The 16,609-nt window shown below is 39.5% G+C and overlaps 1 protein-coding gene across 6 annotated transcripts in view; it reads right to left on the bottom strand.

Annotated features, from left to right (window-relative positions):
- The window catches only part of TRIM2 (tripartite motif containing 2), a 97,912-nt gene that overhangs the window by 60,740 nt on the left and 20,563 nt on the right, over nucleotides 1-16,609 (bottom strand). For 2 of the 6 annotated variants that reach the window (XM_060778825.2, XM_060778830.2), the window contains exon 1: nucleotides 5,183-5,327. The exons of the other annotated variants lie outside the window; for them this stretch is intronic. The gene's annotated coding sequence lies outside the window, so the exon portion shown is untranslated. Of the gene's footprint in view, nucleotides 1-5,182; nucleotides 5,328-16,609 lie in introns of those variants that run through there. 6 annotated transcript variants of the gene reach the window in all.

Raw genomic sequence — 16,609 nt, 5'->3', positions numbered from 1 at the left:
AAGTGGACACTGATTGAACTTCCTGTCAGTGCTTAGAATGCTGCTACTACTGTTTGTGCATGCCATTCCTTTTAGCCATATTTGTTGGAACTGTTGTAAGCCACCCTGAGTCTGGAAAAAGGTAAGATGATGATGATAATGATGATACCAAAAAGGCAAGATCATTGTCGTTGTCACCACCACTACCACCATGTTTTTTCTGCCATGAGTGGTCCTATCATTAGCAGCAGTGGGGCATATGTTTCAGGTAGTAGATTCTGGTGTCACATAAAAGGCAACAAACTATTAATGATATAATTCATTGTGATTGTACTTTTACTACCAGGTAGGGAAGATATTTTCTCCTTGCATGACAAAGCCTAGCTTACTATGAGTCCTTACCGGGAGTGTGGGAGGTATTTGGTGCTCTACCTATTGGCAAAGGTAGATCCCACCAATTATGGGTTAAAAGTATCATACTTTAACCCAGTGGTTCTCAATCTGTGGGTCCCCAGGTGTTTTGGTCTACAATTCCCAGAAATCCCAGCCAGTTTGCCAGCTAGTAGGATTTCTGAGAGTTGATAGCCAAAACATTTGGGACCCACAAGTTGAGAACCACTGCTTTAGCCCATTCTTTGGAAGTGATCCTGTATATAGCCATCATAACTACGAGCCACTGCCACACCCACATCCTTGATTTTTCTCATGTTCTATGACATTATAGTCATTCTCTTATCAAAATAATGCAATAAGAACAGGCTGCATTGTTTTCTCTTTGATAGACCCAGTGTCGTGTGTAACAACCATTGATTAGCAACCGGTAAGCAAAAAGGCTGCTTGCAGAGAATGTGGAAGTAACTCCCTCTGCCAAAAAAATCATAATTAAAACAAGAACATGAAGGTTCAGGGCAGCGTTAAAAGGAAATCCATTTGGCTGATGCCTTCACTCCAGGCAGAACACAGGCAAAAAGCTCAAGGAATGCCCTTAGAAAAAAAATTAAAGAAATGACCAGGAGGAAAAAAAACCACCCCCACCCCCAGAGGCACAGTGCCTTTGCAAAGGTGAGGCTCCATACAACTGCAGAAGAAAGAAACGTTGTCCTGTTCTCCCAACACTTCTTGCAGCCAGGGCTTTGTTTTAGCTGCAGAGTTTGGCAGGGAGATGATTATGTCATAAGCAACTTTTTCCAGATGATACTTAAGCCAATTATTACATTTCTCATACTGCCTTGTCTTAGAACAGAAAGCTCATTTTTGCTTTGAACATGAATGACTTCAGTTTATAATGTGACAAACATTTTATACAGTTCATTCACATAGGATCTTTTATTTAAGAATATAATTTAGTTCAAGTTTATTTTCTTTAAATAAAAAAAAACTGGCAAGCTTGGAAGCAGGATTGCTGCCAGAGAATTTTGAAACTATCCTTATCAGATTCCTTTCCCCTAGCTCATATTCCATTCTGCTCAGCATAAATCTTTAAAGTATGTGTAGCAACAACAGCAAACATTAAAGATGACAAAGAAAATGGCCTAGTTCCAATGGTGAAGATAGCAGAGCAAGTCTTTTAGAACACATGGGGAAACTTCAATTTCTCGAGATATTAGACTGTAAAGCCCATAATCCCTCACTATTGGCTATGATGCCTAAGACAGATGGGAGTGAACAGTTTAAGAACATCGAGAACAGTGGTTCCCAACCTGTGGGTCCCCAGATGTTTTGGCCTTCAACTCCCAGAAATCATAACAGATGGTAATCTGGCTGGGATTTCGGGGACTTGTTGGCCAAAACATCTGGGGACACACAGGTTGAGAACCACTGATCCAGAAGGCTACAAGTTGGCCAACCCCTGTCTTGGATTTATGTATTCAACATGCTAATAAATAGCAAAACTTGATACTAGACTCTCTCTCTGTATAATATATTAATGAAATAGGACTTGTTTGTATATAGCTGGGAGACCCTCTGAGAAACATACAAGAGCATATTTCTTTATTTTGAGAGAAGTAGCCAGTGTTGTATATTTGTGTGCATATTGGACTACAACTTTGAGATATAAGAGTCCATATCACGGCTGAGATATGGAAAACTTTGGCCTAAGAGGAAAGCAATGACAAATATTTGCCAAAAATCTGATGAGAGAAGGTCACCATAGATCAAAGTCAACGTAAAGGCACAGAACAACAACCACAACAACAACAAAGTGGCCAGTGTCAAAAATGCCCAAAATTATCAATATATTTTCACATTTCAGAAAAATATTAGCTTGATCCTTTTCTATAATTTTCCATACCACCCTTACTTGTCCTAGAGAGTTTGTGCTACAAGTCCCAGCTAACTCTACAGACAGTCTCCTAGTTGCAAGCATATGACTCATAGTTAAGAATAGAGGTGAGACAACAGGAAGTGAGAAAAATCCACCCGTAGGAAAGGTAATTCACTCCTGGAAGAGTTTTCATGGGGGAAAGGTGTCTCCATTAAAGCTTTATTACCAATTCTTGTTTCCACAACAAGCCAAATCTTTCAAACTCCAATTATCAAAGGGGCAGAAAGTGAGGTGAAATCTTCTGAACACAGAGAGCAAATCAAATACCACGGGAGCATTAACCATACCTTATGCTATCCAAATATATATATTTGGCTGGAGTTAGGCCTTTAAAATGTACCTGTTCCGATTTACATGCAAATTCAACTTAAGAACAGATCTACTGAACCTATCTGGTACATAACTTGGGCACTGCCTAGTCCAGTTTATTTGGAAGATATTAAATTGGGGAAGACTGAATTTTTCAATTTCTAGATACAGTAGGGTTTTGCTTATCCAACATAAACGGACTGTCAGAACGTTGGATAAGTGAAAATGTTGGATAATAAGGAGGGATTGAGGAAAAGCCTATGTCAAATTATGTTGTGATTTTACAAATTAAGCACCAAAACATCATGTTTTACAACAAATCAACAGAAAAAGCAGTTCAATACATGGTAACATTATATAGCAATTACTGTATTCACGAATTTAGCACCAAAACATCGCAATGTATTGAAACAGCTGTGGATCCAGGTGGGAGGCAAACTATGTTGGATAATACAGAATGATGGATGAGTGAAGGTTGGATAAGCGAAACTCTACTGTAATTCCTAAACAAACTGTTAGGATAGAAGATTTATCTGTGGAACTATTAATCCACCTTGCCCATCTTGTTCTGTTAAGAACTTGCATGGCTAGTGGAAATTCAACAAGTAAATCTTCTCACATCAGCTGGATTGGATTTCAGCCATAAAAGCCTGGGAATCTTGCCAGGAGTGGGAAAGTCTACTTTCTTGGTAGATTCTGATCACTGTATAAAATCTATGCAATTTCTTGGACCAAAACAATTTTTCCTAGGTATTCCTTATTGCAAATAAGGATTGCTTTTGCAATTAAATGAAAGAGAAGGCAATGTACTAGTTGCTAAAGTTCTAAAAGTCATTAATTACATACTGTGCAATCTAAGAGAAGCAATTTAAACACTGTATCCTGATTTTCCCAATTTAGAAAATGGGACTTTTATGGCCTATAAAAATCTAGGTAGATTCAAGTATTAAAGGAGAGTGTGCTAAAAAGCAGCTCCAAACTGTTATAGCATTCTGACAAAGGATTTGCCCGTCCCCTTCATTTAAAGCCTTGCTTAACCTGGTCAACCAACTTCACTATTTTATCTAGAGGCTAATATTTGCTTAGTAAACTTACAGAAATTAGAGTGGAGGTGGTAACAATGGCAAGTCCTTTGAAGTCAGAGAACAGAGGTTGTTTTGAACTGATCCAAATGTTCCTACTTGATAAAGGTGAAAATACTACCTAAGCTTTAGCATGCCTGGAGAGCACAATCATTTATTAGTTCTAAAACAGCATTTCTCAACCTGGGGGCTGAGATCCCTGGTGGGGGAGAACCAAGGGGGTATCAGAGGAGTCACCAAAGGCCATCAGAAAACACAGTATTTTCTGTTGGTCATAAAGGTTCTGTGTGGGAAGTTTGGCTCAATTCTATTGTTGATGGGGTTCAAGGGTCTCTTTGATTGTAGGTGAACTATAAATCCCAGTAACTACAACTTCCAAATGTCAAGGTCTAATTTCCCCAAACTCCACTAGTATTCATATTTGGGCACATTGAGTATTCGTGTCAAGCTTGGTCCAGATCTATCATTGTTTGAGTCCACAGTTCTCTCTGGTTCTAGGTGAACTACAATGCTCAAACTCAAGGTCAATGCTCACCAGACCCTTCCAGTATTTTCTGTTGGTCATGGGAGTTCTGTGTGCAAAGTTTGGTTCAGTTCCTTCATTGGTGGAGCTCAGAATGCTCTTTGATTGTAGGTTAACTATAAATCCCAGTAACTACAACTCTCAAATGACAAAACCAATCCCCCCCCCAACCCCACCAGTATTCAAATTTGTGCGTATTGGGTATTTGTGCCAAATTTGGTCCAGTGAGTGAAAATGCATCCTGCATATCAGATATTTATATCACAATTAATAATACTGTAATAGCAAAATTACAGTTATGAAGTAGCAACAAAAATAATTTTATGGTTGGGGTCCCCACAACATGAGGAACTGAGTTGCAGCATTAGGAAGGTTGAGAAACACTGTTCTAAAACTTCTTAGAATACCGCTGAAGTATTTTCCTGGTACATTAACTTTCACAGGCTGTATCAAATAAACCTACAGTTTTCCAGAAGAATGTCTTTATTCCTTTTCCAAGTGACTCTCAGCCCACATGTAACATTCTCATCTAACCTGTTTGTTAATATATTTGAAATCCTTTAAAACACAATTAGTGACAATTAACTTGCAACTTAACTTTTGTAAAAGTTCAGAAAAAGCCTCTTCCAACAATTTTGTCCTATTGACTTTGTTCAGCTAGTTTTCCCCCCTTCCCATCTGCTTCTATAACCCCACAAGATGATCTCATTCTCATCTGAGGTATGAATAGAGAAATCTTCAGAAGCATGTCACTGCATACTAAGTAGCTTTTCTTTCAAAGGGTAAGAGTTCCTTCCAAGCAGAGAAACTCACACAGTCACATACCCAAAAGCCAATTGTTTCATCCATACCTAAACTTTATGGTGAACCAAAAACATCCCCAGCTCTGCTAAAGGAGGATGTCCCTGTGATCCTAGGAAATGGAAGAAGAGGACCTGATGGCACCATTAGAAGCTTACTTACAAGCATTCCATTCTGTCCTTCCAGTGACTCTGAAACACAGCCTCTCTGAGCAAAGGAGTCCGCTGCTCCCTCCGGCATTCAGACAATTGGTCCCATTATAACCATGAGGAGGCTGTGTTAAAGGGTGGCCTTGCAAAAACATAAACAGCTTGTCAGCACAACCAAAGAGGCGGGACTGTCGTATCAGGGGACAGCGCTGGCCAAGGCCGGCCAATGATCAGCCTCTCTTCCAGCCTGTTTGGAGAAGATATTGTGTTTCATTCTTAAGAGGAAAGTGGGGGAGTGAGAAGAGCCGGCCCACACAGCTGAATTGTGTGCATGCATGCTTAAAGCAAGACACAAATGGCAATCACGAAGCCACTCCGGCACACATTTGCTCTGTCTGGTAAGTGAAAAATCACAGACCACAGTGAAACATTTCACTCATGTGGATTCTGATTTTTGTTAATTTTTTAAATGACCATGGAGCATCAAATCCCAGCTGATCTTGGAAGTCAAGCAGGGTGAGCCCTGATTAACTGCACACCTACACCAGTGGTTCTTAGCCTGTGGGCTGCGGACCACCAGTGGGCTGCGAGGATGAAAACCTGGTCTGCAAGCCTCCTTCCTCTTTATTTTATTTTATTTTCTTACATTTCTGTTCCTTTTGTGCTGCCTGCCACTCCTTCCCTGTTGCTGATCATAGCATATGTTCTGTATAAGAAACTAGAGCTGATGTAGTTTATCCAATCCAATTTTCTGAAACAGCACCCCAAACCAAATCGTGTCAGGAGCGAACCAAACAGTTGTACTGCATTAAAACAAACAAACAAAAAGCAAAACACAAAGTTTGCAAACTTGGTAGTTGATTAAATGTCCTTTGACCAGTTGCTGGCCACTTGGGGTGCCTCTGGTGTTGCTATAAGAAGGTCCGCCATTGTGCGTGTAACAGGGCTCAGGTTGCATTGCAGTGGGTGCTCTGTGGTTTGCTCTTCTCCACACTCATATGTCATGGATTCCACTTTGTAGCCCCCTTTCTTAAGATTGGCTCTATATCTCATGGGGCCAGAGAGCAGTCTCTGTGGCCAGGAGGGAGTCTCTCATTTGGTATCAGCCATTGATTGAGGTTCTGGGTTTTAACCTGCTACTTTTGGACTCTTGCTTGCTGAGGTGTTCCAGCAAGTATCTCTGTAGATCTTAGAAAACTATTTCTTGATTTAAGTCATTGGCATGCTGGCTGATACCCAAACAGGGGTTAGGACTTGCAGCGTAATACAAAGGTACAGGAATACTATTGAAAATTTATACCTCAGTATGTTTGAACATTTAATCAATTTCCCCTGGTTAGCATCTTATACATAACCATCTAAGGTTCTCAAAAGTATTCATTTTGGGTTGTTTTTTTTCATCATCCTGTATCTCATTTTATGTCATTTCCCACAACCACAATAGAGTTGGTCGATTTAAGGGCTACAGCAGGCAAGAAGTGAGAAGTGTGTACACCAGAGATGAACAAATATATTAAGTGTAAGGGTCAAACTCCCCCCCCCCCCCCAGACTTTTCCAGGGCTCACACAGACAGCCAAGAATGCCAAGAAACTAAAACCTAGCATAGCTGGATTTTACTTTGCAAAACAGTGTTGGTATGCTAATAAGACAGCAGAGTGTTATCACCTATTTAAAGGGCAAATTACTACTCTTTCCAAAAAGCTTCCAAGAAAGTCAGTTCACTTCTTTTTTTCTCTTCTCTTCTTTCTTTTTCACCAGAAAAGAAGAGCCCAGGAATCTGTCAGAGTCAAGGGCTACAAAATCAGCACCAAGAAGCTACCCTTTGCCTCTGATGTACAGTGTAATGAGATCACTGGAAAACAAGCTGAATACAAGAGATACATAGATGTGACTTTTCAGCAAAGTGAAGGAAATATTTTCTTAAAGTATTTGTAAGAATATTTTCTCACAACCCTGTGTAGTTTGGTTTCTCCTTTCAGCAGGACAGAGATGGAAAGTAAAAACTAAGAGAATGAACTGCAAGCAAAGAAATGGCATAGTGTCTCCACCACAATTTCTGTAGGGTCTTTTTCATAATGATAACACCGATGCTATTTAAACTCCATGGCTCCATCCTATAGAGTTGTGGAACTTGTAGTTTCATAAACTGCTTAGCAGTTTCAACCAGAGAGCCCTAGTACCCTACCAAACTACACATTTCAGGTTTGCATTGGAGGCAGCCATGCTAGTTAAAATGATGATTAAATATTATAATTTGGTTGTGTGAAAAAGACCTAGGTTATCTTAGTCATAATAATGGGATAACCATCTATATAAATAAAAATATAACGTTCATTTGTGGACTTAACATAACTCAAAAACCACTGGACGAATTGACACCAAATTTGGACACGATACACCTAACAGGCCAACGAGTGACTATCACTCATAAAAACACTGAAAAACACAGAAGAGAGACTTAAAAAGCAAAAACAAAAAACAAACACATGCGCAAAACCACATATATATATATACTCAAACACACATATATACACCAATATATACACTCACAAAGAACATATACACAGACTGGGCCACAGCAACACATGGCAGGGGATGGCTAGTGATTGCATAATAGGACTGTTCTGAAAATTACTTGATATAATACGCAGATCATCTCTGTCAAACAAGCCATGAGGAATGACGTCTCCCTCTTGATCTGTACCCTATATGCAATCCCAAAGCTAGGAAACTTAAAGTTATGTTTTGGGTGGCACAAAGACAGAGAGAAGCAAGAGAAGTTTTCTGTCATCTTAGGGGCCAACCAACAACACAGTGTCAGATTTCGTCCAAAGTATGTGGAGATCTGTTTTTTTTTTAATTGGACAGTTTTTAGATCAGGTATCCCTAAAACTGTTTTTGTTGAACTGGTACTAACATTCTTCACAATCGGCTTGCAATTCTAGCAAATCTTGGATTTGGAAATTTTATTTATTTATTTATATTCTCTCTCTCTCTCTCTCTCTCTCTCTCTCTCTATATATATATATATATACACACGCACACACACACCCCGCCCTTCTCACCCCGAAGGGGACTCAGGGCAGATGATCTTTACTCAAAGTGTAGACTGACTTTTTGTTTTACATCCTAACTAGCTACAGAGCAGCAGGGGGAGGATAAAGTGTCGTAAATACCCGGACAATTGCCCAGTTGCTATTACCAAAGGCCCTTTCACTCTACACACAAAGCTTTGATTCCAGTTAAGATGGCTTCATCCTAAGGAAATCCAGGATTTGTAGTTTCAGGGTGCGCTAGAGGTCTCTAATAGAGATTTCTAAATCCCTGCTCCTAAATTGAAAATCCCAGTATTCCTCAGGATGGAATCATGGCAGTCAAAGGTAATGTCAAATGGCCCCAGGTCTGCCAATACATTTATGGTACTTCCATGAATTAACTTGCAATGTAAATGGGCAGTCTAGTACCTTTCTCTTATAGGGTGGTAAGAAGATTATTGTATTTTTTGTAAGTAAAAGTTCATTGTCATCCATGTATATGGAAGTTGCACTCTACATTGTGCTACATGTTAGTGGTCACATTAGATACTTCAGGCTGTTGTCTTACTTGCGAACGCTTCTAAGAGAGCATGCAGTTTCTCTATGCATGAATGGCAATCATCATTCCACATACAATTATATTATAAGCCAGGACTGAAAATACAGTAGAGTCTCGCTTATCCAATGTTTTCTATTAACCAATGCAGTCTGCCTCCAACCTGGATCCACAGCCATTTCAATACATTGCAATGTTTTGGTGCTAAGTTTGTAAATACAGGAATTACTACATAACGTTACCGTGTATTGAACTGCTTTTTATATTGATTTGTTGTAAAACATGATGTTTTGGTGCTTAATTTCTAAAATTATAACGTAATTTGACATTTAATAGGTTTTTCCTTAATTCCTCCTTGTTATCCAACATTTTCGCTTATCCAATGTTCTGCCGGCCCATTTATGTTGGATAAGTGAGACTCTACTGTATATATAGAAAGGCAGTAGTATCATGCTATTAGCACTATTGATTGGGAAAAGGTAACCTTTCAGATCTTTCGATCAATAAATGTGTCAACCCTCCATGGCTGAATTTGTTCTGAATATCAGCTTGTTCCGACAATGGGGTATTGCTTTCACCCTGGTTCTGTACTGTGATTGATACAAACTCAGTAGGGAAATAACCTTTAGGGAATCAACAGAACACAGTTCTTCATGCACACAGTCTAATCAATATCAATGCCAGAATTCTGCTTATGTTAACTATCTCTTCCTATATCACATCTCATAAAGCTAAATATGCTTTTTTATGACTTATAATAAAATATATATCAAAGAGCCTCATGGCCAACTGGAATTCCCCAATGATTTACGATGTGATCTTACATATGCTTAATTCAGTGGTATGTTTCTTTGAAGCCTGCAGGATAAAAGCAATCTCTGCCAGTGTGTATATTCCATTCAGAGGTGATGTATGGAAGCCTGCAGCTCACTGCTGCATTATTATGTACTTTGTACAACTCATGCTTAAAATATAGCATTCTGGTTTATACACAATTCTTCCAGAAATTGGATGTTTGGGTTCTTTAAAAAATTAATTACTTAAATATAATTAATTAATTAAATTTAAATTAATTCTGTAACTATTTAAGGTGCAATGAGAATATTTAATACACTGACCTTTAGGCATGCACCTTCATATATTTACTAGATGTCTGAGAAGGTTGCAGGAATGTGACTGCAAGCTGCTTTTCTATGATAACGTATTGATTGCCCATGGTCCTCAATGGCCAACCATTTGGTGCTAGTCCTACTGGAGTGGAAATAATCTATCAAATAGATGGCAAGCTATTTAACCACAGCAGACTGAAAGCCAAAACCAAGATCACAACAACATATGTTATAGAACTCCAGTATGCTGATGATAACATAGTCTGTGCACATTCAAAAGAAGACCTACAAGCCACCTGGAACACCTTTGCAGAAGCATACGAGAAACTCAACTTCCCATTGAACATTAAGATAACCAAAGTTCTCTTCCAGCAGGCACCAGCCAAACCCTCTGCAATGAGAGAAATAAAGCTTAAAGGTGTAACATTAGCAAATGTTGGCAATTTCCATTTGGCAGCCACAAAAGTCAACATTGACACTGAAATACAACACAGCCTGAGCTCTGCAAGTGCAGCATTTTTACGAATGAAGCAGAGAGTGTTTGAGGACCAGGACACCCATAGGGATACCAAGGTACTTGTTTATAAAGCTATTGTCCTCCCAACCCTGCTATATGCCTACAAAACGTTGACTGTCTACAGACGTCACACTCAACCCCTGGAACAATTCCATCAGCGTTGCTTCCAAAAAAATCCTGCAAATCTCTTGGGAAGACAGGCAGACAAATGTCAGTGTGCTGGAAGAAGCAAAAAATCACCAGCATTGAAGCGATGCTCCTACGCCATCAACTCAGCTGGACTGGCCATGTTGTCCAAATGCCCGATCACCGTCTTCCAAAGCAGTTACTGTACTCCCAACTCAAGAATGGAAAATGTAATGTTGGTGGACAGGAAAAGAGATTTAAAGATGGGCTTAAAGCCAGATATTTAAAGATGGGCTTAAAAAGTGTGACATAGACACAGAACTGGGAAGCCCTGGCCCTTGAGCGCTCTAAATGGAGGTCAGCTGTGACCAGCAGTGCTGCAGAATTCAAAGAGGCACAAATAGAGGGCAAAAGTGAGAAACGTGCCAAGAGGAAGGTGTGTCAAGCCAACCCTGACCAGGACCACCTTCCACCTGGAAACCAATGTCTTCACTGTGGAAGAACATGCTGATCAAGAATGGGTCTCCACAGCCACATACGTATCCAGTACCAAGACACTACACTTGGAGGGCCACCATTCTCGGGCTATGAGGAAAGTCTTAGGTAAGTAAAAACTTAGTCCTACACTCCTGTTACTGCATACCAGTGGGCAACTCAAATCAATTGAGGGATGCTTTTACACTACACAAATATAACACTCTGAAGCTATACGTGCCATGCTGAGACCTACAGAACCTTGGAATTTGTAGTTTGGTGGTGCACTATAGCTCTCTTTGCCCCCTTCTCCCCAAAAAAGAGAAAATTCATGCTTCTCTTGACCTATCTATAAGAGCTCTTATGAAATAATGTGATAGCACATAAGTAATCCACATATGCTGTGTGTTCAAACCAGTTATGCTGATAAAATATGTTTGATTCCCACAAATACCCTCTGGTAATACTAGTTTGATACTCTAGGCAAGTCTACATTATGAGCAATTAAACAAACTAGAATTAATCAGCAGTACATATAATCACTTACGAGTTTCTTTGTATTCTTCAATAGAATGTTCTATGTGCCATCTTTCCATCACCCCAGTTTTTGTGAGAATTGTTATCTCATTTATCAAAGGCCATTGTTTCAAATGCAGTGACAGAGCTGAAATTCTGGATTTCATGTGTCTGCTGATGATTGTTTCATTTGATCACAGTCACACTTTGACGGAAAGCTAGCAATGTCCACAGAGAAAACTGGGCACATTGAAGTGCGGGTGGGAAATGACCACACTGTGTCTGTATCTTAGTGAAAGAACCCGTTTCTTGTCTAGTCTAGTCTGAGGAACGGCAATTGTTAACCACAACAATTAGATCTTTGAGCAATTATTTTGCAAAATGTCATCTGGAGTTTCTGGTACCATCCACGTGCCATTTGGCCCTTTATCAATTCCTCTTCAGTTTACATTTTATTATTGCTGTATTCATCGGATTCATGATGGTAAACATTAGCAAAATATGTGTTTGCATATATATCTTGCATACATGGCAACAAAAGTGTTTCACCTCTTTCACAAAATGGTTTAAAGAAAAACAAATGAGAGCATTGTTGATATTATGTGGAATATCCATTAACAGATATTCTTTTTCTCCTCTAAAAGCAGCTTAGAGAAAATTATTTCCACTAAATATGTGGGAGTAGGGGCTGTGCTAATACTTTTTCTTTTACTGTTGCCCAATCCAGATTCCTTCCTTGCTTCAAATTTCTATTGGATATTGAAAGAAAAACATATAACCAATCAGCATAGTATCCTGATCTTAGTACCCGTGGGTACTAAGGGAGGGTTTTGAGAAGTTACATCCAAAGACATGGTAAACTCTCCTTCTGCCCAAGAAGAGGAATAGAGGTAATTTGAGGAACCCCAAAAATAGCCAAATTGTTGAGATATTTGGAGGCCTGCTGGGAACCACAGGTGGCTCATGGGTTGCACTTTCTCCACTACTGGAAATGGCAAAAATGTAAAGAAGAATTACATATCTAAACACTCGTGTAACAATCTAAAAAAAAAAAGTGTGACCCCAATCTCGTTTTTGTGGGTCCCAAGACTGTCAGGAAACTGTGAAGAAGAAGAAGGAAGAAAGAAAGAAAGAAAGAAAGAAAGAAAGAAAGAAAGAAAGAAAGAAAGAGCCAGCTTCAAAAGCACTTACACTGCCACAGGACACTGCCATCAATCCACTGATTGCCCCCCCCCCCCCCCCCCAAATCCAATGTGTAGAAAAACTAAAAATCTAGATTTGGAATCAGAAGTGGCATTAGATGACTTCTGGTTCTTCAAAAACACAACTGGGGGAGAGGGATGTGTGACGGAAATAAATGGTGTTGGTCCCAGCATAGTTGTTATGCTTAATATCATCAAATTCATACCATATCGGAAGGGGTAGTTTATAGGTCTCCCAGCATGGCTGTATAGTCAATATCTTCTGAAGCTGACTACAGAATCACACTGGAGTACTTAGGACCTCATCGGATGCACCCCCCCCCCTCAATTTCTACACTCTCATCTTCGTAACTCCTGATGTGCGTGGAAACAGCTAAAGGCACTTATTTACACATGGGATGGGAACTGTCGCCCCCTTTTTTTGTCTTAATGATGTTTAGAGTAGGGGTTTCTGTGAGCAGTCCTGAAATGAGTCTTAATGCTTCTTTTCTCACCAGTACTTCTCTTTCATGAAACTTTTATGGTAATTTTAAAAATTAATTTATTTATCAGGAAATGCACAATTTCAATATATCACAACTTATCTATGGCTCAACCCTTTTAAGACTTGGATTTTTGACTTCTGCAATTTTGACATTTTCCTTTTTAAAAAGAAGAAGAAGGAGGAGGAGAAGGAGAAGAAGAAGGAGAAGGAGAAGAAGAGGAACTAGGAGAAGAAATGTGGAATGGGCGGGGACTACACTTGCCCATGTGATAGCTCAGAATGCAGGGAATTACAGCACATTGCATGGATGGGGTTGAAAATATTATCCATTTTCCTTAATACCAAAAAGGAACCAAATGCTACAGTAAGATGATGATGCTCTCTGCTTTCCCCCCACCCTCATGGGATGAGGTCACTAGAGTCTCTTAGAGATGTGTTCTCTCTAGAAATGTCCAGGAAAAATAACTGGAAGAAGTTGACCATGACTCACACTGGAGAACCTAGGGATTTCTTTTGTTGTTTATTTGTTCAGTTGCTTCCGACACTTTGTGACCTCATGGACCAGAGCTCCCTGTCAGCCGTCGCCACCCCCCAGCACCTTCAAGGTCAAGCCAGACACTTCAAGGATAACATCCATCCATCTTGCCCTTGGTCGATCCCTCCTCCTTTTTCTTTCCATTTTCCCCAGCATCATTATCTTCTCCAAGCTTTCCTGTCTTCTCATTATGTGGCCAAAGTACTTCATCTTTGCCTCTAATATCCTTTCCTTCAGTGAACAGTCAGGTATTATTTCCTGGAGTGTTGATTGGTTTGATCTTCTTGCGGTCCAAGGCTCTCTTAGAATTTTCTTCCAACACCACAGTTCAAAAGTGTCTATCTTCCTTCGCTCAGCCTTCCTTATGGTCCAGTTCTCACATCTATAGGTTACTACAGGGAGTACCATTACTTTAACTATGAGGATCTTGGTTGCCAGTGTGATGTCTCTACTCTTCACCATTTTATCGAGATTGGTCATTCTCCTCCTCCCAAGAAGTAAACGCCTTCTGATTTCTTGGGTGCTATCCACATCTGCAGTAATCTTTACACCTAGAAATACGAAGTCTTTCACTGCCTCCACATTTTCTCCCTCTATTTGCCAGTTATCAATCAGTCTGGTTGCCATAATCTTGGGGTTTTTTTTATATTTAACTGCAACCCAGAATTTGCACTTTCTTCTTTCACCTTAGTTATAAGGCTCCTCAGCTGCTCCTCACTTTCCTAGCGATTCCTAGAGAAAGCTTTTTAAAATAAATTATATGAATTAGTCAAAAGCCAAAGCCACAAATGTTGAGGGATGACTGTACTCTATTCAAGACAGATGTAGAAATTAAAGTGCAATTTTGTTTACAACATATAAGTCAAATATTGCTTGTTGCAATCTTTTTTCTTTTCTTTTCACATTTTCTGGGAACAAAGCTGCCATGTCGAACTGGAAGCAATTATTAAGATTCCGCCCCCAAAGTGTCAAGGTCAGCACTAAATTGGACTACCACCAGCATCTCAGTAATTACACTGTAAATAATTGCTTCTTTTTTCATCAATAATTATTGATTCCTAAGTACTGTGTTTCATGGCTGATAAGACCAATGCAGTAGTGGTAATAATTAGTTCCACACAAAGGAGCCACATTATATGCATCATTCTATTGCTTTATAGCTCCTTTTTTCATCTTGGCCTTTTGGGTTTTTCAAAATGTATTTTTGCACATTTTCAGATTGCAACAACACCTTACTGTGAATTAATGTCACTAGCCATTTAGGTAAAGAAGCAAAAAATATTGAAAACTATAAAGTGGCAAAATATGCTTTAAAACCAATGGGTGTGATCAAAAACAGAAACTTGCTTACAGTTCAAGAATGCATTACACTACACCAAGGGTGTGTTCACATTAATCTATATTGGGCAGTGTTTAATTTAAGTCCTTAACCAGTTTTAAGCCTGACTGGTTAGCTTTTGCTTTCTAATTACCTACTGCCTGAACAATAACTGATTTCTAATTTAAATTTTATCTGTAGGCTAGAGAACTGGCACAAATCCATGGCCACCTAGGGTTTAGCAGTTTCCACAGTTCATATTTACGTAGCATCTTCCATGTCTAAACCTCAATATGTTCTTCCATGAAGTATAATTTCTATGTTTGAACTAGCTAAGACATTTCTGTGACATATGTAGAATATATAAGCCATATTTAAACCAAACAGTGATTTATGGATTGTTTGTGTCAGAACCACAGTTCAATTTCCCTGTGTGGTCTGTCTGTGGTTCAAGCTATCACTTAAATTCCCAGTATTTATTAGTTTACATTTATATCTCCAATTTTTCTAATGACTTCAAAACAACAGGCAGGCATTTTCCCTCTCTCACTTTATCCTCAAAACCCTTTGAAATAGGTTAAGCTTGTGGATAACCTATGGTGCAAATGATGTAGAGTAGTGGTTCCCAACCTGTGGTTCATGGACCACCAGTGATCCACAAGAATGAAAATATGGTCTGCGGCCTCATCATTACTACACTAGTGCCTCGAAACTACGTGGCAATGAGAGCGACTGGACTTGCGAAACCCTCTTAATAGTACTGAGGCAACGGGGATGTTGAGAGGAGAGAGGCTGACTACCCATGAAAATTTACTACTACCACATCAGCTCTAGATTATTAAACATGGTTTCTGTGGGTGAGCAGATGGCAACTACTGGATGGCATATGTTCTGTATCAGAAACAAGAGCTAATGTGGTCTGTGCAGTTTTCTGAATCAGCATCCCAAATAACCAAGCCAAATCTAAAGTTGACCAAAACCTTTTTCACAGCGTTGCTGTGGCCCAGTCTGGTGATGTGGAAAATAAAGTAATGAGAAAGTGTTGGTTTCTAATATATGTCATGTCTTGATGCTTGTGAGTAAACAGTATTTCTTTCTGTTTATTTGTCAGTGTTGATGTGGAGAGTGTCTGGTTTGCCTACTCTGGAACATGCAACATATCATTGTCCTTTTTTAGGGGCCCCTTTCCAATCTATGATACTATATCTGTGTGTGTGTGTGTGAATCATATCTATCTATATCTATGGCTGAATGGCTCTTTGTCAGAAGAACTCATTACGTTATCTTGCCATGGTGAAGAGAGTTGGACTGGATGGCCTTAAGTATTTTCTGTTGGTCATGGGGGTTCTGTGTGGGAAGTTTGCCCCAATTCTGTCATTTGTAGGATTCAGAATGCTCTTTGACTGTAGGTGAACTATAAATCCCAGTAACTACAAATCCCAAATGTCAAGGTCTATTTTCCCCAAACTCCATCTGTGTTCATATTTGGGCACATGAAGTATTCGTGCCAAGTTTGGTCCAGATCCATCATTGTTTGAGTCCACAGTGCTCTCTGGGTGTAGGTGAA

Source organism: Anolis sagrei, chromosome 5 (assembly GCF_037176765.1).
Source record: "Anolis sagrei isolate rAnoSag1 chromosome 5, rAnoSag1.mat, whole genome shotgun sequence".
NCBI classification, from domain to species: Eukaryota; Metazoa; Chordata; class Lepidosauria; order Squamata; family Dactyloidae; genus Anolis; species Anolis sagrei.
This window is presented reverse-complemented; position numbering and strand designations above follow the sequence as displayed.